General features: G+C 51.9%; 1 pseudogene; it reads right to left on the minus strand.

Moving 5' to 3' along the window:
• Window positions 1-15395: 15395 nt before the first annotated feature.
• Window positions 15396-22404, minus strand: part of LOC111535394 — a 17680-nt pseudogene continuing 10671 nt past the window's right edge.

Consider the following 22404-nt stretch of genomic DNA (forward strand, 5'->3'; position numbering starts at 1 on the left):
GCAAAATCTTGATAACTGTCATATCTGGACAATGGGTATATAGAATTGATTATACTATTCTCTACATTTGCCAATATGTAAGAACATTCCAAATTAAAATGACAAATGACTTAATTATTAGAATGTCAGAAATGCATGGTGTAAAAAACTCAACCATACAGTAGGATAGTGGGACGTCAGTCTGATCCCCTCTCCCAGGCCCCAGGCCCCTTTAGGACTAAGTCCTCTTTCCAGCCTCTTCTATAGCCTTCCAGAGGTTGACCGTGTATATACAAGCCTATGAGTGTAAGTGTGGTTTATTATTGTATTTTATTTTTTGACACAGGATCTTACTCTGTCACCCAGACTGGAGTGCAGTGGCGTGATCTCGGCTGGCAGCTCTGCCTCCTGGGTTCAAGCGATTCTCCTGCCTCAGCCTCCCAAGTAGCTGGAACTACAGGCATGCACCACGACGCCCAGGGAATTTTTGTATTTTTAGTAGAGACAGGGTTTCTCCATGTTAGCCAGGCTGGTCTTGAGCTCCTGACCTCAGGTGATCCATTGGCCTTGGCCTCCCAAAGTGCTGGGATTATAGGCATGACCACCTCGTCCAGCCTCAATAGTATTATACATTTATTACTCTTATCCCTGGATACTGGGTTTCCAAGCTCACTGCATATTTCTGTGTGTGCACCTGGGTGGGTGTAACTGTTGGACAGGATTCTGTGGTTGGAATCCATGTGACTTATTCATCACCCTAGAGACAGATACCAAGGCTGCCTCCAGCACTCACTGTCATGGTCAACACCACTGTGGCCATCCTTGTCCATGTCCACCTCTGAACCTTGCCCCTTACTGTAGCAAGCATTTTTTCTCAGCCCACATACATCTGCCTTGGGTTTTAAAATAGCTGCATGGTGTTCCTCATTTTGGATGTTCCATAGTTTAGCTAATCACCTCTCTATTGACAGACCTTTCAATCTTCTCTTTCATCATCTCACTCAAACTATGAATAGCCTTGTTCAGTTTTCAGTTTGCACACATGCAAGTGTATTTTTAGGCAAAAGTCCTAGGGATGGAATTTCTGAGGCAGAGGGTCTGTGTCCTTGTCATTTGCATGGATACTGTCAGAAAAGTGTGAGAATGTCTCTTTCCCACCCATCAGCAAAGCTGTCTTCTAGCACTCAGGTTCTTTGAGACTCAGAGTGGTGGCCTGGCTGGGATAACACAGCCAGTGAGGGTTGGCACTGAGCCTGGCATGCAGGAAACTGAACCCTGGCCTTTCCAAGGCACCGCTTCAGCTTCTGCATGCCCAAAGCTTCACAGAGTCTGGGACCTTCCTAGCAAGTCTATGGGCCTCAGCCTTTGGAACGTGCCCGGTAAGCAACCCCTCCAAGTGTCCGCTAGCCTAGAGCAGTGTCAGCCTTGGAGCTCGTCACGTGAAAGCCCCTGGGAGGTTGTATCAGGCCCAGCCTCCGTAGATCCCTGACCCCTTCCCCACCCCCACCTCCCCTGCAGCGTCTTCATAAATGGCTCTGTCGGAGTTAGACATCCTTGGGAGCCCGGAGTGGTGTTGCCTGGAGACAACTGGGCAACAGATCTGAGTGATTTATTTATTTATTTATTTATTTATTTATTTGTTTGTTTGTTTATTTATTTATTGAGACGGAGTTTCGCTCTTGTCGCCTAGGCTGGAGTGCAGTGACGCGATCTTGGCTCACTGCAACCTCCACGTCCTGGGTTCAAGTGATTCTCCTGCCTCAGCCTCCCCAGTAGCTGGGACTACAGGCATATGCCACCATGCCTGGCTAATTTTTGTATTTTTAGTAGAGATGGGATTTCACCACATTGGCCAGGCTGGTCTCAAACTCCTGACCTCAGGTGATCCGCCCGCCATAGCCTCCCAAAGTTCTGGGATTACAGGCGCGAGCCACTGTGCCTGGCCAGATCTGATTATTTAAAGGAGGGAGAGGGTGGGAGGGAAGGGGTGACAGTCTGTTTATTCAGGGATGGATGGTTCCGCTGCTGCAGGGTTTGGCAGCCCCCTCCCACCCCTCGTCTTTCCCAGTGTCCAGAGCCGGGGACTCTGTAGCGAGACCCAGTAGAAGGCCACTTGGAGCATCTTTCTGATGGCAGTAGGGGTTGGAGAGTCTCTGCATGCCCCAGGGGGCTCTGTACGAGTGCTGGCTCAGGGAGCGAGGAGGTGTGGGCAGAAGGACCAAGCCTTGGAGAGAAAACTTCTGATGTTGATAACCACAACTCCTATTATGAGCTTCCTCTCAGACAGCTATTCGATAAGAATTTTAAACTTATTAGTTTATTTGATCTCAAAACTCATCAAGGTAGGTATGACTATCCCCATTTTACAGATGTGGAAACTGAGACTCAGAGACATTAAGTCACTTGCCTGAGGTCACACAGCTAAGTGGCAGAAACCAAATGAAAACTTACGTCTGTCTGATGCAGAAGCCAGAACAAACCTCCGTATGTTGCTAGAGATGGCAAGGCCCTTGAATACACCCACGTCTCCCCACCCCTAGCTGACCTGGAAGGTCCTGCATCCTGCCCTGCTGTGTGCCACCAATCGTGCTTCTCTAGCACCCTGGTCCCACCCCAACCCTGCAGGAAACACAGGGCTCTGAAATGATCCGAGACTTGTCTGCCTTTCCCACAGGTCTGTGAGCACCTCGAGGGCAGGGCAGGGTCTTAGTCATCTCTGTGTCCTGAGCCCAGGGTCAGGCACATAGTGGGTACTTAAAGAGCATTTCCACATGGAGCTTGGATGTTGGAGCAGCTCTCCCTCAGACAGGGGCCAGCTGTCTATCTGGGCCCTCACTCTCTCCCCAATAGCCCTGCAGGGACCAGAAGAAATGATCCTTCTTTTTTTGTTGTGTACTTGTTTACTGTCCTCCCAGCCCACTAAAATGTCAGTTCCATGAAGGCAGGAACTTGTCTGCCTCATTCACTTCTCAGGGGATAGAACAGTCTTGGAATATAGAAGGGGCTCCATAAATGTTTGTTGACAGACTGACTGACTAGTTTTTTTTTTTAATTGAGACGGAGTCTTATTCTGTTGCCCAGGCTGGAGTGCAGTGGCGTGATCTCAGCTCACTGCAACCTCTGCCTCCCAGTTTCAAGTGATTCTCATGCCTCAGCCTGCCATGTAGCTGGGATTACAGGGGCGTGCCACCATGCCTGGCTAATTTTTTTGTATTTTTAGTAGAGATGGGGTTTCGCCATGTTGGCCAGGCTGGTCTCGAACTCCTGACATCAGGTGATCCACCCGCCTCAGCCTCCCAAAGTGCTGGGATTACAGGTGTGGGAAACAGTACCCTACCTGACTGACTAAATACATGAATGAAATATATTTGTGGAATGAATGAGCCAGGATTCCTCCCTCCTTTTCTCTCTTGATCTGATGGAGCATCTCCCTGCAGAACCTGAAGAACATTCTGGAGCTAGAATCACCCTCCTGCCACATGTCTTGGGTGCTCTTCAGTCAGGCCCTTAAGTGGTCCCATGGGGAGGGAGGGGAGCAAGATCTGGTGCCTGCTCTTAGGAATCTCATTGTTCTGTGCAGCATGGTCAAACTGCAGGTCACAGGCAAAATCAGTGTAGTGCCCTGCAGTCAGCAATAACAAAAAGAAATAGAATATGATAGATTAGAGGGCCGTGCGTGGTGGCTCACACCTGTAATCCCAACACTTTGGGCGACCGAGGCAGGTGGATCACCTGAGGTCAGGAGTTCAAGACCAGCCTGGCCAACATGGTGAAACCCTGTCTCTACTAAAAATAAAAAAATTAGCTGGGCCTGGTGGTGGGAACCTGTAATTCTAGCTACTTGGGAGTCTGAGGCAGGAGAATTGCTTGAACCCAGGAGGTGGAGGCAGCAGTGAGCTGAGATTGTGCCACTGTACTGCACTCCAGCCTGAGACTCTGTCGAAGGAAGGAGGGAAGGAAGGAAGGAAGGGAGGGAGGGAGGGAGGGAGGGAAGGAAGGAAGGAAAGAAGCAGGATGCATCCAATGCAGTAAGGCTAAGCGTTTTTTGTGAATAACACACATTCACATATCTGTGTAGCCGGCCCCTATGTAAAATATATTTCTTACTTTGGGTCTTGGTTAAAAAAAAGGTTTGAATCCTGTGTGTGAATTTGGGAGTTGGGGGATGTAATAGGCTTAGACCCAAAGAAGGGTATAACCAATTAAATGAATAATCCTGCCCATAGTATGATGCCGATAACCGAACATGTATCCTGTGCCAGGCGGGGGTGCTCGGGTCCCAGTGCCTAGCAGGGAAGGGAGGGGAAGGAGTCCTGAGTGGACAGAGATCCCATGGGCAGATAGGGGAGGAGTCCAAGGCAAATTGCCTGGAGGAGGAACCTGAACTCAGGTTCCAAACACCCTTCTGCCCTGGCAGGTTCAGGGCTAGGTCATAGTGTGAGCTTGGGTGGCAACAGTAATGACAGGAACAGCTGTCATCAGTAAGTACTGGCTGAGTGCCAAGCACCTTTTATCCTCCAGACTTTCCCAGGAAGCAAGAACTGCTCTTCGCATCATTTTACAAATGAGGAGACTTGGAGCAATGTGGTAACTTGTAGCATAGGAGTCACATGGTGGTAAAGTTGCTGTGGCTAGATCCAAGCCCAGGTCTGCCCTGCTTAAAGCCCTTGTCTTTAGGATTGCACACAGAAGGGGGCCAAAAAAATGGGAGTGCTGGATGCTGGAGATGGGGCAGTGGGCCTGGAAAGGCAGATGGCAGACAGGGGATCTGTCTGTGTGGGGACTCAGGCATCAGGGATGAGTTTGCCTGAGGCTCAGAGACCACTGGGCTCAGGGATTTCACAGGCCCCAAAACTCCCACCCTGGAGGGTGCACATGATTCCTGTTCTTGGCAGTAATGCAGTTACAAAGAGCAAGGCCAGGCCAGCCTGTGTTCTGATGTTGTCCACTCCTCAGGCCCAGTGTTCCCCAGCTGTGGCAGATGTCAGGGGAGTGGGGAGTAGAGAAGAGCAGCTAGGGCCTGTTTCCCGTCTTTGATCAAGATTCATCTCTGCTGGTTTGAATCCAGCTCCTCTGCTTTCCAGCGAGTCATTTGTGCCTGTCAGGAAATAATTTTTGGTTTAAGCGTTCTCTCGAGGGAATCTGGGGTTCCCACAGCTCATGTTTCTGCCCAGGGACTGAACTTGGGAGCTCTCTCCTGAGAGCACCAGCACCTTGCTTGGGCTGATGGGGCAGTGGACGGCCACAGGCAAGTCTGTGGGGGTGTGAATAACAGGTTACTTATATTCTTTGCAGCAGCAGCTCATCTGGTTTTGGACTGTGGCAGGTGCTTTGTGTGTGTGCTACACGTAAACACACATACACCCATGCTCACTCATAAAGCCACACTCGCTCCCACTAGACACTTGCACAAACATGGATCCCTGCAAATATGAGTTCACACACGAACAACACAAGCATGATAACATGGTGTCTTGGGCGCTTGTGTGTGTGGGAGGTGGGTGCTGGCAGTGCTGGTGGAGTGCTGGGTGAGTGAGGGTCAGTCCCGACTTCTCTCCTTCCTGAGATCCTGGTCTGGGACCCATGAATCTTTTCTCAGGGGATTTTGGGCTTCTGCTCTGAGCTTCCAGATTTCTCAGGAATCTTGTGCTGCAGTTTGAGCCGCTCAAATTGGCTCAACTGAGAGCTGGCTCGACTGATTCTTTCTGCCTGGGGCTGGGGAGACAGCAGAGTGCCTTCTCTTGGGTGTACCCAGGGCTGCTCTGTGGCCTTCTCTCCTTCAACATTTGGTCCTTGTTCCCCTCCCAGGCCCAGGGCGGGGCAGATCTGACTGTGAATCTTTCTTGTGGTTGCAGGAACTCTCCTAGCCCCATGGCCAGCAGACGGCCAGGGCTGCAGGACTTGCTATTCTGAGTAGGGACTTGGCAGGCTCTCTGTGGGGGCTGGTGGTGGGCTGGTGAGGCTGGGCACTGTGGTTTGGATGCAGTCTGTGGCTTGACCCCGAGGAACCTCCAAGCCCTCAGCCCCCTACCTACCAGCTGAACCCTGAGGCTGTTAGAGCCAGAAGGGTTGTGACTGCAGGCTTTCCTGAGAACATCTTTGTCCTGGGCTTTTCTGCTTGGTTCAACTGTGTGTGTGGTGAGTACAAATGAACGTATGAAGATGCGCCAGGCACTGTGCTGTGGACCAAAAGACAAGTCAGGCACCGGTAGGACATAGCTTTTGTTCTCTGGGAGCTAGAGAGGCACACAGTCATGGATCCCAGCATCTGCCGGGCAGGGGGTGAGGTGAAGGGAAGCAAAATGTGTATATTTGTATGTGTGTATGTGCATATGTGTATGTGCTATGTTTATGTATGTATATATGTGCACGCATACCTATATGCTGTTTATGTATGTATATATGTGTTGGCATACATATATGTGCATGTATGTGTATACATGTGTGCATATGCATGCACATGTATGTAAATGTGTATTTTGCATCTGCTCACACACATGCCTGCCCCTACCTTAGTCCTGGCCTAGAGGAGGGCATTATCCTGGAATGCATCCTCAGGCAGGCTTCAGTTGGGGAGTCTGGCAGGGGGTGGGATGGGATACCGGGCTGTGGCAAGAAGAAGAAGGAAGGAAACTGTGGCCCAGGATGCAGTCCTACAGTGTGCCACACATGATGCCTGGACATTACTTGCCCAGCTCACTGGCTTCTCAAACAGCTCTTTGAAGGAGGATGAAGCCATCTTATGGATGCAGAAGTTGGGAATCTGAGAACTTACATCACTTTTCCCAGACCACACAGCCAGTAAATTGTGAGCCACTTTGAGCCTAGCTCTGCTGAACTCTGAAGGTCAGGTCTGTTTCCCAAGCCCACTATGGGATTTTCTCTGCTGCTGTCGTTTTTCACACACCTTGGGTGGCACAGGAGGAGGTATGGAGCTGAGGGCAAGTTTCCCTGGGCCTGTTTCCTCATTTATTAAAATAGGGATCAGAAAAGTATTGACCTTACAACATCGCGAAGCACTTAAGAGCTAGGTGCTCGGGACATGGTGAGACCACCACAATGAGTCATTTCTCTTGTCTTCAGTTATTCTTAGGGGTCATGGGGAATGTGTTCCCCTATCCCAGCCCAGCGCTCTCCAGCCTGACAGAGGTGGTGCCTACACTTTCTTCATTCTGGGGCAACCCCAGCTCGCCCAAATCCCGCTCCGTCCTGAAAGGGGGTGAGGCACGTGGTAACAGGTGAGAAAGAAGGATTTCCCGAGTGTGGAGCGGCGAGAGGGAGGAAGTGACTCACCAACCACAACAAAGCCCATCTCTCCGCGAGGAAGCACCAGCCAGCGAGGAGTGAACGCACGCATTGTGCCTTCACCCACGTGCTCGCGGGGCCGTGTGGGGCCCTCGGGGCTGGCTGCCACCTAGTGCTAGTCCGCGCGGGTGGGGTGAGGGGTGGTGGGGGGCAGGCCTATGGTGCGGGTCACTGCCTGAAACCGCATGATGGGGTGGGGGCGGAGGGACCCCTCTCCATCCAAAACTCTGCTCTGCCGTTCCCCTTTCGCCTCTGGGGGCCGAGGGGCGTGTTTTCTTAGGACCCCCGGCGTGGGATGCGCCCCTGCTTGGGAGGACAGTCTGCTGTTTAGGGGCTCCCCTTCGACACATGGGAGGCAAAAGTCCAGGGCGCACGATCGTTTAGCTCCCGTCGCACAGCACAGCGAGGCCAGCCTGGAGCCCACGTGCTGGGCTGGGTCCCGCCGAGGCTCTGCCTGCCTGTAAAGCAGAGAGGGGCGAGGGAAGCCGGGCCAGCGGGTCTCGCCGGTAGCCGGGTCCGGGACGGGGCGTGGCGCCCAGAGCGCTGCAGCCTCTCGCAGCCAGGAGGCTGGATGTAGTGTTTGGGTGTCTTCCAGAAGGAGCCGCACTAGCGGCGAGGGAAGAGGAACTGGCTTCCCGGGCAGTCTCCCCCGCCCCAAACTTTCCCTCCTCGCGGAGGGAGGGTGGGCGGGCGGAGGGAGGAAGCGCGGCCGGGGAAGGTGGGGCCTGCGTTCCCCCGCCCGGGGGCCGCGGCTGGGGTGAGTGTGTCTTTAAATCCGAACCCCCCGCCCCTCGCGGTGGGGCCGGGGCTCGCGGTCCGGCCGGGGGCGGACGCGGTGATTGGCGGCCTGGCCGGATCCGCCCCTCGGCGCTGGGGACGCGGGGCGCGGGGCAGCAGCTCGGCGCGCAGGGGCCGGGGCGCTCAGCTCCCGTTGCCGGTGAGTGCGGGCTCCCTCTCGCGTGGCCTCGCCGGGTCCGCCTGGCCTGCCCACCTCCGGAGCCGCCTCTGCCCCCGCATGGGCTGGGGAAGTTGGGAGGAGCGAGCCGGAGCCAGAGACCCCGCCGGGCGCGCCCCTTCGCTGCCTGACTCGGCGCCCGCAGTCCGGGCGCAGCGCGCCTGCCGTAGGAGCACGGATGTCCCCCGGAGCCGCGGGCTGGCAGGTACAGACGTGTCCCGGCCTGGGGCTGGCGAGGGGCGGGCAAATCCATTATCCTCCGGCACCCCCTATTCCGAGGCTGCTCCAGACACCAACTCCCCATCCTCTGGGGAGGTGAGGTCCTGGGCCTTCACCCCACACCAGCTCAGTATTGGTCGCTGGGAGGCAAGAGGGACTCACAGGGAGCAGTTGCTGTGTGGTTCTGTGTGTTGGACCTTGGGCTACCCCCTCTCCCGAGTTCCCTGGGGTTGGTGTAGGCATGGGCTGGCGACAGTTCCACTTTTCATTGCCAGACCTGGGAGCACGGCCAGGAGCTAGGGTTCCCCGCAAAGTTAGGGGGAGATTGGGGAGAGGGAAGCCGCTTCATGACCGAGATGGGGTCCTGGGACTCATCGCTAGGGGGCGTGAGGCCCGCAGATCCAGGATGAGTCCAGAAGTCTCAGCGGGCACACGCTTTGATTCTTGGCCCAGTCCGGCCCTCCTCCTCTGTAGGCCTGGGTCTCTGAGGAGAGTACATTTTTCAGTTTCAGAGGGTTTTCCTGAAGGGGCAGTGACCTGTCAGAGAGAGAGTGGCCTATGGGAGACCGGCAGCACCGGGCTCCTGAAGGTGGCGGGAATGGTTGGAGTTCTTTCATGTCTCTTGGGTTGTCAGAGATGGGAGTAAAGCTTCATGGCCCCGGGAATATTCTGGGCATCGCTACTCTCCCAGCCAGAGGCCCAGGCACCAACTCCTTAGCTTCTGGGTAGAACAACCTGAACCCAGTGGCTGAGCACCTCTTAAATGCCAGGCAGGGCACTGGGCCATGCCCCTGGAGTGTGCGGGTTGGGGAGATTTGGAGGATTCTGTCCTCAGGAGGCTCAGCCTCTGGGAGGAAGACAGGACATAAACACACAAAGTTCCCTGATACAGGGTTTCGATACCAGTCCTGGACTGGTGATTGTGGAAAGCCAGGAGGCTACACACCATTAATTGCTACATGAGTAATACAGGCTGCGAGACTGCCAGGGCAGCAGAGATCCAGTTCCATGCAAGCAAGCAAATGTGCTGAAATGTTCCAGCTCCATGCCCACCCTTACTTATTACCTTGCTTCAAGGGCAGGGAGCAGCAGGGGCGCTGAGGAGGTTCTCCTGCACCCATCCCCACCCACTCCCAGGTTTGTTTGTTTCCTGCTGGTGGATTTCTGAAGTAACCCATTTGGTTTCTTGGCTTGGACTGAGCATGGGACTCTCCTAGTTGCCCTGTGGCTCCTGGGGTTTGGGATCTAGAGCCAGCCTTGTAGGAGGTTCAGAGGCAAACAGGAGGAAGTCCTCACTTCCTTTCTGAAGAGCCTCCATCGCTGGGGGTTGGGGGTAGGTTGGGAAGTTGTTAGGCACTGGGTCAGTTTCCTGTGAGTGCAGACAGACCCCAGGTGGTGCATGCACCCCTCTCTCTTCCCTGGCCAGTGTTGGGGGTGGGCACAGTAGGGCCCAGGTGGCTTGAGGTGGGTGGTTCCTGGCACAGCTCTGACCTCACATCTGTGAGGCTCTGCTGTATCTGGGGCCCTGCTCCCTCCCTCACTGTCCCTGGCAGGTTTCTGTTTTTCTGGAGCACTTTGCGGAGGTGGCAGTGTGCTCATGCTCATGGCCTTGGGTGCAGTTCTGGGAGTGGGAGTTGCTGAGCTCACCTGAAACCCTTGGCTGGCACTGTGAGAACTTGTGTGAACACCCTTGCCTGCCTCAAAACAGGTGGTGCACAGACGTGGGTTACCCAGGCACCTGTGGGGGATACCCATGGGGGCAGAGACGTGAGTGCACGTGTGTGCTCAGGTTTACAGCTACGTGGGCAGAGACATAGAGGAACTGGATGCATATGTACATGAGGACAGACACAGGAGGATGATGGGGGTGAGCAAACTACCCGGGGACACAGACATGTGCGGGGACAGACATACATGAACGCATCAGCGTGGGCCACATATGGGCTGCAGACACGTGTATAGAAATACACCATCGCTGGGATCTGAATCTCCCCACGTGGGAGGCAGACATGTAAGTGGACAGACATATAGGTAGATCCACCAGAGCACAGACGGGGATGGGAACCGACATTCTTAGATACAAGACTTGGAGCCACAGGGAAGCTGCTCAAGTACCTGGGCAGAATGGAGTTGGCTGTGAGCTCCTGAGGGGCACAGACACATATGCTTGCCGGAGCCAGCTGACAGCAGAGGCCCGGAAGCAGACACAGGTGGGTTCTGAGAGGTGGGCCGAGGTGCGCGTTGCCTGGGTATCACCCTTTCCCTGCGTGACACAGTGCCGGGGAGTGGTCCTGTTTGGGGTGGTGATGGTACAGGTGCTCTGTGGTGGAGCTTATTTCTAGACTCTCACTTTGGGGTTTGAGGACCCCCAAAAGCTCAGTCTCCTGTGTTTTCCTCTGAGAGTCATTTGGCCTTTCCACCTCTGCATTACAAGCCTGGGCTGTGCCTTAAGCACCAGCAGGTGCTCTTTGAATTTTGATTCTCATCTTTTCTGGGTCTCCAGAGGCTTCCTGAAGTGAGGCTGTGTGGCCTGGGTGGAGTGCTCCAGCTATTCTTTGCCTACCAGAATAGACGAGGAACTGCCTGGGGATTCTCCTGAACCCAAGCCTGCGGGTCTTTGACAGGGATGGGAGATTCCCCAGGGGGGAGAGAGAGCACATAGGGCTGCATCTGTGATGAGAGCCACTGCCCTCTGGGGCGGGCTCCTTCTCCACTAAGCCCCGGGCTTGCACAGGGAAGGGGTCCGCCACCTTGCTATGCTCAGGTCTACCTCTGCCCAACCTGGCACCTGAGAGCCAGCCCAGATTCTAGATATGGTTTGATACTAATGCACCATGTAACCTCCAGCAAGTCAGTTAATGTCTTGGTTTCCTCATCTTTAGAGTGGGGCCACTAACCTCTACCTCCTTGTGGGTTCAGTGGGAGAAAATCAGTGCAAAGCATGTGGCCCAGTGCATGGCCACATGGAGTGAGTGCTCAGTTGATGTCGGGGTGGGGGCCTTTGATTATGAGCCGTCCCCTGTGGCCAGGACTCTGCAGGGCTTCCTCAGCAGCTGGGTGCATGGCCCTGGGCCTCTGGGTGAGTCCTGGAGCAGGCTGGGTGGGCCAGGCACGTCTCATGTGAAAGCTGGAGGGCTTTGTCCTCAGTCTGTGCCCACTAGTCCCTCCTTAGCCCTGTGGGACCTCCATACACGGGGTCAGGAAATGGCAGGCTGGGCAGGCGTATGGAAGCTTGGGCCTGCTGCCTGCTGGGCCTCTGGGAGGGGAGCCAGTGGTTTGCTAAGAATAGTCCCGAATCATGGCTCTCGCCTCCCAGAGGGCAGCCCAGCCATGTGCCACCCCTGTCTCGGGCCAAGGTACTTGCAGATGGGCTTTTTATGTTTCCTGTAACTGGTGCTCAGCACAGGATTCTGCCTGGGATCAGCAAGCTTAGTCTGGGAGGAGGCTCTGTTTGCCTTCCGAGGCTTTTGACTGGGACCTGGGGAAAGAGAAGGTCTGGAAGCACTGGCCTTTATAATCCCTGAGTTCCTCTTCCACTCAGGGCTTTTCCTGACACATCTGCCTTGACCATCTTCCTACCTGCAAATAGACCTGTTGTGATTAAGAACACTGGCTCTGGAAAGAAGTCTGAATTTCTTCTTTCAGACTTCTGAAATTCAAACCGGGTCTGAATTTCTGCTCCCTCCCTCATTAGCCGTGTGGCCCAGGGCAAGAAACTTAACCTCTCTGTGCCTCAAGTCCCTTGTGTCACAGGGTTAAGGATAACAACTCCCTTATGAGAATGTCACAAGGATGAAAGGAGGTAATTGCAGAGAGCCCCCAAGGCACTGGCTCCTAGGAAGTACTCCATAAACATTAGGTGCTTCTGTTGTTACCATGTTATTATTCTCTCAGCAGAGGCCAGGGTGTTCAGCACAGGACCAGATGGTGGGAAGGGACCAGAGTGGCATCTTGATGTGGGTTCCTGAGCTTTTTGGCCCTGGGTTCAGTATGAGGTGCAGGGGCTTCGAAGGTAGATTAAACTCAGTCCCCACCAGGAGGTGAGCCAGGTACATGCAGACGCCATGTCTGGTTCTGTGATGGGGTCTGTGCTAGTAATGGTTTGAGCCGGAGGGAGGGAATGGCTGGCATGGGGTGTGTGTGATACTTCACATGGGCTTTGAGGGATGGCCAGGAGTTTGCAAAGGGGGAGGGCAAGGCTTCCACAGCAGAAAGAGCAGTGTGGCAGAGATATGACAGCCTTGGGAAGCGTTTTGTGTATTTCCCGTAACTGGCACGTGGGCTGGCTTTGGCTTTAAGGGGTGCGCCTGCTTGGGCTGAAGCTGAGCACTGATGAGAGAGGCAGGTGGGGCGTCTGGCTCATCTGCACACCCGTGGAAGGCAGTAGGGAACATCTTTGGGAACTGGGTGTGTCACTGCCAATGCTCTGGGCTCCTAGGGAGTTGGGGCTTTCAGAAATTCCATGAGGAGGGAGGATGTGGTGCTGTGAGGGCTGTGGGTACCCTGGGAAATGGCCAACAGGCTGGGTTTGGCCCATGGGTGGGGAGAGGGGTGGGTGCCCTGAGATGACCTGGGACCCTGCCAGCTTCTGCATCCTCCTGAGCCCCAGGCCCTTCCTCTCTGCGGGCTGTGCCGGCCTCTGTCTGGCCTTCCCAGAGTGGAGGCCTGGGACGCTGGGACATTTTTTGAAGATTCTATTTAGAAAGCATAGAGGGGACTTCTCCTCCCCTTTTCCTTTTCCTTTTCCTGGAATGGAGAATCTCCTGAAGGAGTTAACCTCTTTCCTGCTGGTCACAGAGTGGCCCGTGGATGTGTCTCCCACTTTTTTTAGGATCACTATTTTATCGTTGCCCTTTCTGTTATGCGGGATGTGTACATCAGGTGCTGAAAGGTACAACACATTCTGCAACTGAGCGCCACCTTCCGAGACTGAACCGGCAAAGAAAGTACACTGAACATCAGCATCTGGCAATATATATTTTATTTGTTTGTTTGTTTTTTTGAGATGAAGTCTTTTTTTTTTTTTTTTTTTTTTTGAGGCGGAGTCTCGCTCTGTCGCCCGGACTGGAGTGCAGTGGCCGGATCTCAGCTCACTGCAAGCTCCGCCTCCCGGGTTTATGCCATTCTCCTGCCTCAGCCTCCGGAGTAGCTGGGACTACAGGCGCCCGCCACCTCGCCCGGCTAGTTTTTTTGTATTTTTAGTAGAGACGGGGTTTCACCGTGTTAGCCAGGATGGTCTTGATCTCCTGACCTCGTGATCCGCCCATCTCGGCCTCCCAAAGTGCTGGGATTACAGGCTTGAGCCACCGCACCCGGCCGAGATGAAGTCTTATTCTGTTGCCCAGGCTGGTTGTGCAATGGCACGTTCCCAGCTCACTGCAACCTCTGTGTCCCAGGTTCAAGTAATTCTCGTGCCTCAGCCTCCTGAGTAGCTGAGATTACAGGTGCCCACTACCACGCCCAGCTAATTTTTGTATTTTTTTTTTTTTTTTTTGAGACAGAGTCTCGCTCTATCGCCCAGGCTGGAGTGCAGTGGCGCGATCTCGGCTCACTGCAAGCTCCACCTCCCGGGTTCACACCATTCTCCTACCTCAGCCTCCCGAGTAGCTGGGGCTACAGGCACCTGCCACCACACCCGGCTAATTTTTTTGTATTTTTAGTAGAGACAGGGTTTCACCATGTTAGTCAGGATGGTCTCGATCTCCTGACCTTGTGATCTGCCCGCCTCGGCCTCCCAAAGTGCTGGCATTACAGGCGTGAGCCACTGTGCCTGGCCTGTAATTTTTGTATTTTTAATAGAGATGGGGTTTCACCACATTGGCCAGGCTGGTCTCAAACTCCTGACCTCAGATGATCTGCCCATCGTGACCTCCCAAATTGTTGGGATTACAGGCGTGAGCCACCATGCTCGGCCCCAATATTTTTCTAAAAAAAGACTAAAATGGATTTAAATTGGTTAGCTCTGTTAAATCACATCTAATATTTGATACTACATGATTTAATATAGCTGAATGATGCAATGATGGAAAATGTGTTTACATCAAAGAATACAACCAAAATGAAGATAGCAAACAAAACCCATATACTTTTTTTAAACAGGAAAATACTTTTGAAGTATACATGTAACCGCCCATTCTCTTATTTTATTTTATTGTTTTTTTTTTGAGATGGAGTCTTACTCTGTCACCCAGGCTGGAGTGCGGTGGCACGATCTTGGCTCACTGCAAGCTCCGCCTCCCGGGTTCAAGAGATTCTCCTGCCTCAGCCTCCCAAGAAGCTGAGACTACAGGTGCGTGCCACCACACCTGGCTAATTTTTGTGTTTTTAGTATAGACAGGGTTTTGCCATTTTGACCAGGTTGGTCTCGAACTCCTGACCTCAGGTGATCTGCCTGCCTTGGACTCCCAAAGTGCTGGGATTACAGGCATGAGCCACTGTGCCTGGCCGAAACTGCCCATTCTTTTAAAGAAAATTTACTGCAAGCAAAGTTATCAACCTTCAGAAAATACACACATAGCATTGCTAAGCATCCCCCATTCCAATATGCATACTTGGAAAATACAAAGTTAAATTGTAAACAATAGGTGAGCTTCATATTTGTAAGAATATGGAAAGAAATCCCATTTTTAGCAGTGTCGTATAAAGAACTGTCTTTTCATGTGAAATTCATGAATTGTCCTTCTGTTGGGATCATACTTCACAAACCACCATGTTTTTGAGATGAGATTACAGTGCGAGATAGAACATCTTAGCAATGTTATCTTATTATTAAAGTTAAATTTTTTTAAACTATTTTTCAGAACACCTCCCTTAAGTGTGTAGGATTCATTTTTAAAATTCTTCCTAGAAAAAATATACAAACGAGAGGTATGTTTATTCCCTGTTATACTTCTGGAAGGCACTTCCATGCTGGAGAAAGGGCTTCTTTCTCTTCTGTTCACTGATTGTTTTTGTCCTTGGTGTGTGTTAAGATGTAAGATTTCAGGTTAGTTGTCTGAGCAGACTTTTTTGATGTTGTTTTTGGGACAGAGTTTGGTGCTTGTTGCCCATGCTGGAGTGCAATGGTATGATCTCAGCTCACTGCAACCTCCACCTCCTGGGTTCAAACGGTTCTCCTGCCTCAGCCTCCCAAGCAGCTGGGACTACAGGTGTGTGCCACCACACCCGGCTAATTTTTGTATTTTTAGTAGAGACGGGGTTTCCATGTTGGCCAGGCTGATCTTGAACTCCTGACCTCAAGTAATCCACTTGCATCAGCCTCCCAAAGTGCCGGGATTACAGGCGTGAGCCACCATGCCCAGCCACAAACTTCTTATTACAACCACAGAAGGGGCACACATGGGTCCTGTCTCCGGTATGGATTCACACATATGTGCGCAAATTGAAGTCCAATAAAAAGTGTTTCCCGCACACCCACTGTGTGCCATGAAAAAGCTTCTCTCCAACACAGACTGGTTGGTGTCGTTCTGGTTTTGAGCTCTCAACAAGAGCTTTGCCATGTTCTTCACAGATGAGGACTCTGGGACTGTGGCTGTGCAGATGTTTTCTCATGGCAGAGTTATCCAAGAACATCTTTGTGCTCCCTTTATGAGGGCAAGCTGTTGTTCTTGGAGCATCATTCTATTTAATTTTTCTTGGCTTCATTCTAGCAAGTTATGCCCATTGTTTAGGATTTGAGAGGTTACTGCCAGGTATTCCTCCAAGAGGAGGTTTCAGGAGGCAGGTTATCTTCAATGGTCAGTCATTCAATCACTGTTGACATATCAAGGTCAATATCTTTTTTTTTTTTTTCTCGGAGGACCACATGGTGACCAAGAACTTGCCCTCCAGGTTCTTGATCTGCACCTGCTTCTGCTCCCACTTCTTGTTGCCTAGGTTGGCGCCATCACCACCCACCACATTTCCACTTTGACGTCTGCCCTGTAGTGACTGAGCCCTTCATCCTGGGATCATTGAGGTTGGTGCCAACCCCTGCACTTCCCAGGGACAGCCCTCTCTCAGGGCCCCGGGACCCTGGTTGGCAGGGCCTAGAAGGCTTCATCAGCCGGTACTGTAATCCCAGCACTTTGGGAGGCCAGGGCAGGTGGATCACTTAAGGTCAGGAGTTCGAGACCAGCCTGGCCAACATGGCGAAACCCCATCTCTACTAATAATACAAAAATTAGCCAGGTGTAATGGTGGGTACCTGTAGTCGCAGCTACTAGGGAGGCTGAGACTGGAGAATAGCTTGAACCTAGGAGGCGGAGGTTGCAGTGAGCTGAGGTCGCGCCACTGCACCCCGGTCTGGGCAACAGAGTGAGATTCTGTCTCTCAAAAAAAGAAAAAAAACCCCAAAAAACTCATCAGCCTGATCTGAGTGGTGGTTTAGCTTTGCCTTTACCATCATCTTCAGGTGTGCTCCCTCCCTTCCTCCCAAGGCAGCCCTGTCTGCTGGAGCACAAGGACTTCTGGAGTTTCCGGCAGGTGTTACCCTGCTGGCTCACCCCAAGGCCTGGTGGGAAGCTGATTTCTGAATGCCTCAGAGAGAAGGGCCCGCCATAGAGACGAGCCCCAGAGTTGCAGAGCCCTTTGGGGAGGTGTGGAGTAGTCTCTGCTCCAGGGGGCTCTGAACTGGGCCCTAAGGCATCAGATAAATAAGCCCTGGGCTGGCATTTGACTGTCTCTCTGAGCCTAGTTTTCTCACCTGCATAATGGGTGTGAACATTTTCCCCTGCCTATCTTTAATTGTTTTTTTTTTTTTGGAGACGGAGTCTCACTCTGTTGCCCAGGCTGGAGTGCAGTGGCGTGATCGCTGCTCACTGCAAGCTCCGCCTCCTTGGGTCATGCCATTCTCCTGCCTCAGCCTCCCGAGTAGCTGGGACTATAGACGCCCGCCACTACGCCTGGCCAATTTTTTGTATTTTTAGTAGAGATGGGGTTTCACCATGTTAGCCAGGATGGTCTCGATCTCCTGACCTCGTGATCCTCCCGACTTGGCCTCCTAAAGTGCTGGGATTACAGGCATGAGCTATTGCACCCGGCCTAATTTTTTGTTTTAACTGAGGTGAAATCCATTTAAGTAAAATAAACCATTTTATTTTATTTTTATTTTTATTTTTTGAGACGGAGTCTTGCTCTGTCGCCCAGGCTGGAGTGCAGTGGCGCGATCTCGGCTCACTGCAAGCTCCGCCTCCCGGGTTTATGCCATTCTCCTGCCTCAGCCTCCCGAGTAGCTGGGACTACAGGCACCCGCCATCTCGCCTGGCTAGTTTTTTGTATTTTTCAGTAGAGACGGGGTTTCACCGTGTAGGCCAGGATGGTCTCGATCTCCTGACCTCATGATCCACCCGTCTCGGCCTCCCAAAGTGCTGGGATTACAGGCTTGAGCCACCGTGCCCGGCCTAAACCATTTTAAAGCCCACAATTCAGAGGCATTTAGTATAGTCACAATGTTGTACAACCACCGCTTACGTCACATTCTAAAACATTTTATCACCCCGAAGGAAAATCCTGTACCGATTAAGCTGTTTCTCAACATTCCCTTCTCCACCACCGTACTTTTTTTTCTTAAAAAAAAAAAAAACAGTTTTGTTGAGATATGTACACCATAAAATTCACCTGTGTGAAGTGTGTACTTTTTTTTTTTTTTTTTTTTTTCTTTCTTTCTTGAGACGGAGTCTGGCTCTGTCACCCAGGCTGGAGTGCAGTGGCCGGATCTCAGCTCACTGCAAGCTCCTCCTCTCGGGTTTACGCCATTCTCCTCCCTCAGCCTCTGGAGTAGCTGGGACTACAGGCGCCCACCACCTCGCCCGGCTAGTTTTTTGTATTTTTTAGTAGAGACGGGGTTTCACCGTGTTAGCCAGGATGGTCTCGATCTCCTGACCTCGTGATCCGCCCGTCTCAGCCTCCCAAAGTGCTGGGATTACAGGCTTGAGCCACCGCGCCCGGCCGAAGTGTGTACTTTGTTGAATATTGGTAAAAGTCATGGGCGTGCAGCCACCTCCTAGACAAGTCTGGCAACATTTTCCATCACCTAGAAGGGCCCTATATTCCCTTGTAGGTGGTCACCACTCCCACCTTGGGCCCAGGCCCACTCATCTACTTTCTGTCACTGTGATTTTGTTTTTTCTGGATTTTTCACATACATAGACTCATATAAAAGGCAGCTTTTAGTGACTGGCCTCTTTACTCAATGTGATGTTTTCTGAGATTCATCTCTGTTATTGGATGATTTAATCAGTTCCGTTTCTTTTTTATTGGTGAGTAGTATTCCAATGTGTGAGATATGTTAAAAATAGTGTAGGCCGGGCACGGTGGCTCAAACCTGTAATCCCAGCACTTTGGGAGGCTGAGACGGGCAGATCATGAGGTCAGGAGATCGAGACCATCCTGGCTAACACGGTGAAACCCCGTCTCTACTAAAAAAAAATACAAAAAACTAGCCGGGCGAGGTGGCGGGCGCCTGTAGTCCCAGCTACTTGGGAGGCTGAGGCAGGAGAATGGCGTAAACCCGGGAGGCAGAGCTTGCAGTGAGCAGAGATCCGGCCACTGCACTCCAGCCTGGGCGACAGAGCGAGACTCCATCTCAAAAGAAAAAAAAAATAGTGTAAAATTTCTCTTTGTTTTTTTTTTTTTTTTTTTTTTTACAAGGGCCTCATTCCTATTACCCAGGCTGCAGTGAAGTGGCGCAGTGTTAGCTCACTGCAGCCTTAACTTTCTGGCCTCAAATGATCTTCCCACCTCAGCCTTCTGAGTAGCTGGGACTACAGGTGTGCACCACCACGCCCAGCTAATTTTTGTATTTTTAGTAGACACGGGGTTTTGCCCTGTTGCCCAGACTGGTCTTGAACTTTTGGACTCTAGTGATCTGCTTGCCTTGGCCTCCCAAAGTGCTGGGATTACAGGCGTGAGCCACCATGCCCGGCCTAAAATAATCTTCACAAAAGATTCAAGTAGTAGCTTCATAGAAAGTAAAATGTCAAAGTCCCCTTTCCCCTCCTTCCCCTCTCTCTGGTCCCTGGAAGTGATACTATCAGCAGTGTGCCGAGTTTCCTTTGGTCTTTTTTCTGTACCTCTACATGAATTTGTGTGGTTTTTGATTTTTGGGGTGAGCTCAGACTCAGTCTATGGCTGTGGGGCCTGCTTTCATCCGGCCATGTATCATGCAGAGGGACCCCAGCACTGCCATGGGAGTTCTGATCATGTGCCCTGAGCTGGAGCTCGGCGAGGCTTTGGGAGAGATGGGAAGAAGCCTTCCTGGAGGTGGTTAATGTAGAGCAGGTCCTGGAGAAGGGTGACATTGGATCAAACAGCATCGGTGTCCAAAACAGCCTCTGTGGTGACCCGTCCTGGTGGTCTGGGTGGATGGATGTGTCCTCCTGCCGCTTCACCACTGACCCCAACTTGGCTGTCACCGGTGGGGGCTTCTTCCCGTCTCTCTGAAGTGTCACTGGAAGGAATAGGTCCAGGACAGGGCAGTTTGTTGGGTTGACAGAGGAGGGACCTTTGGGAAGTTGCCCCTTGCCAAAGTCACTTTAGGCAGCTTGTAGGGGCCTCCCAGTAGCCGTCTTGCCTGGCCTGCGTGGATGGAGGATGGGATGCCTGTGGCCTCTGAGGAAGGGGCTGCCTGGGCTCAGATTTTCACCTTCCTGGCTCCACCCCAACCCCAGCCAGTGAGACCGCAGCCAGTGGGGTCCCAGGGGCTCCAAGTCTTATGTCATGCTGCTTTCTTTGACGCTGCCGTCGATGTGTAAATGAACCCCATCCCCTGCATCCTAAAGTTGGTTGTTTTCATTGTTTTTAAGTCTTTCCTAACTTAACAGTTCAAAGTAGTGCCTTAATTGTAAGACATGGGTTCCAGGAGATAGGAATCCTGTGTAGTGGTTCCAGGGCAGCCACCTGCTCACCCAGGATGGGGTTGTCTTGTGACCTGGGGTCCCATCCTGGGCTCAGGAGTCCTGTAGGGGGAGGGGGAGGACCTGGCAGGGAGCTCTGCATAGGTGGGTTTGTGGATGTCTCCCTTTCTCCAGCTCAGTGCTGCTCAAATGTGGGTAATACATGGATTCCCAATTCACAGCCCTTTTGAAATCTAATTCACATGCTGTACAATTCACCCATTTAGTAGGTTTTTTTTTTTTTTTTTTTTTGAGACGGAGTCTTGCTCTGTGGCCCAGGCTGGAGTGCAGTGGCATGATCTGGGCTCACTGCAAGCTCCACCTCCCGGGTTCACGCCATTCTCCTGCCTCAGCCTCCCCAGCAGCTGGGACTACAGGTGCCCGCCACCACGCCCGGCTAATTTTTTGTATTTTTTAGTAGAGATGGGGTTTCACCATGTTAGACAGGATGGTCTGGTCTCCTGACCTCGTGATCCACCCGCCTCAGCCTCCCAAAGTGCTGGGATTACAGGCGTGAGCCACCGCGCCCGACCATTTAGTAGATTTTAATACATTCAAAGAGTTGTCGTCTCACCACAGTTTAATTTTACAACATTTTCTTCAACCTCAAAAGATACCCTGTACCCATTAGTAGTCACTCCCCACCCCCAGCCCACTAGTATGCTCTCTATTGCTATAGATTTGCCGATTCTAGACATTTCATGTAAATGAAGTCATACAACATATGGGTTTTTTGTAGACTCCCTCTCTCTCTTTTTTTTTTTTTGAGACAGAGTCTTGCTCTGTTGCCCAGTCTGGAGTATAGTGGTGTGATCTCAGCTTATGGCAACCTCTGCCTCCCAGCTTCAGGTGATTCTCCTGCCTCAGACTACTGAGTAGCTGGGATCACAGGTACCTGCCACCATGCCCAGCTAATTTTTGTATTTTTAGTAGAGATGAGGTTTCACTATGTTGGCCAGGCTGGTCTTGAACTCCTGACCTCAGGTGATCCATCTGCTTCGGCCTCCCATAATGGTGGGATTACAGGCATGAGCTACCGTGCCCGGCTCTCTCTCTCTCTCTCTCTTTTTAAAGGTCTCACTCTGTTGCTCAGGCTGGGGTGCAGTGGTGCAGTCATGGCTCACTGCAGCTTCAACCTTCTGGGCTCAGGTGATCCTTCCTTCTCAGTCTCCTGAGTATGTAGGACCACAGGCGTGTGTTTAAAATTTTTTTTTTTTTTTTTTTTGAGACGGAGTCTGGCTCTGTTGCCCAGGCTGGAGTGCAGTGGCCGTATCTCAACTCACTGCAAGCTCCGCCTCCCGGGTTCACACCATTCTCCTGCCTTAGCCTCCCAAGTAGCTGGGACTACAGGCGCCCGCCACCTCGCCCGGCTAGTTTTTTGTATTTTTTTTTTTAGTAGAGACGGGGTTTCACCGTGTTAGCCAGGATGGTCTCGATCTCCTGACCTAGTGATCCGCCCGTCTCGGCCTCCCAAAGTGCTGGGATTACAGGCTTGAGCCACCACGCCCAGCCTAAAATTTTTTTTTTAATAGAAACGAGGTCTTGTGTTGCCCAGGCCTTGAACTCCTGAGCTCAAGACTCCCTTTTGAACAACAACAACAAACCCCTCACTTGCTGATTGACGTTATTCTTACTGTACTATGACTGAAATGTGTATAAGACCAGGCATAAACACCTTAGACTTAAAGTTTTTACAAAACTATTTAAAAAACCAGGAAATAGTAGTAAAACTAGAAAGCCAACTCATTTTCAATGAACAATGTGACTTTAATTGTAAGGATGTTAACTGCACCTACACTGCCAACCTTGGGTTGATGGAGAGAACTGTGCCCTTGGACCTCTCCTGTGTCCCCTGCCTCTGTTTCTTGGGCCTGCTGTATAGGAAAGTATTAATAATGTTGGGCTGATGGGACGGTTTGGGGTAATCAGACCTCACATTTAAGCCTAGACTGCACGTGAGCAATCCCTGAATGCCTGTTTTAATAGGGTATCACCTGATACCTGGAAAGCTGGCTTGTTTGATTGAAGATAAGCATGGAATAGTGGCATTATTGAAATCTGCTTGTAGTGGCT

This window comes from Piliocolobus tephrosceles, chromosome 9, assembly GCF_002776525.5.
Source record: "Piliocolobus tephrosceles isolate RC106 chromosome 9, ASM277652v3, whole genome shotgun sequence".
In the NCBI taxonomy this organism is placed as follows: Eukaryota; Metazoa; Chordata; class Mammalia; order Primates; family Cercopithecidae; genus Piliocolobus; species Piliocolobus tephrosceles.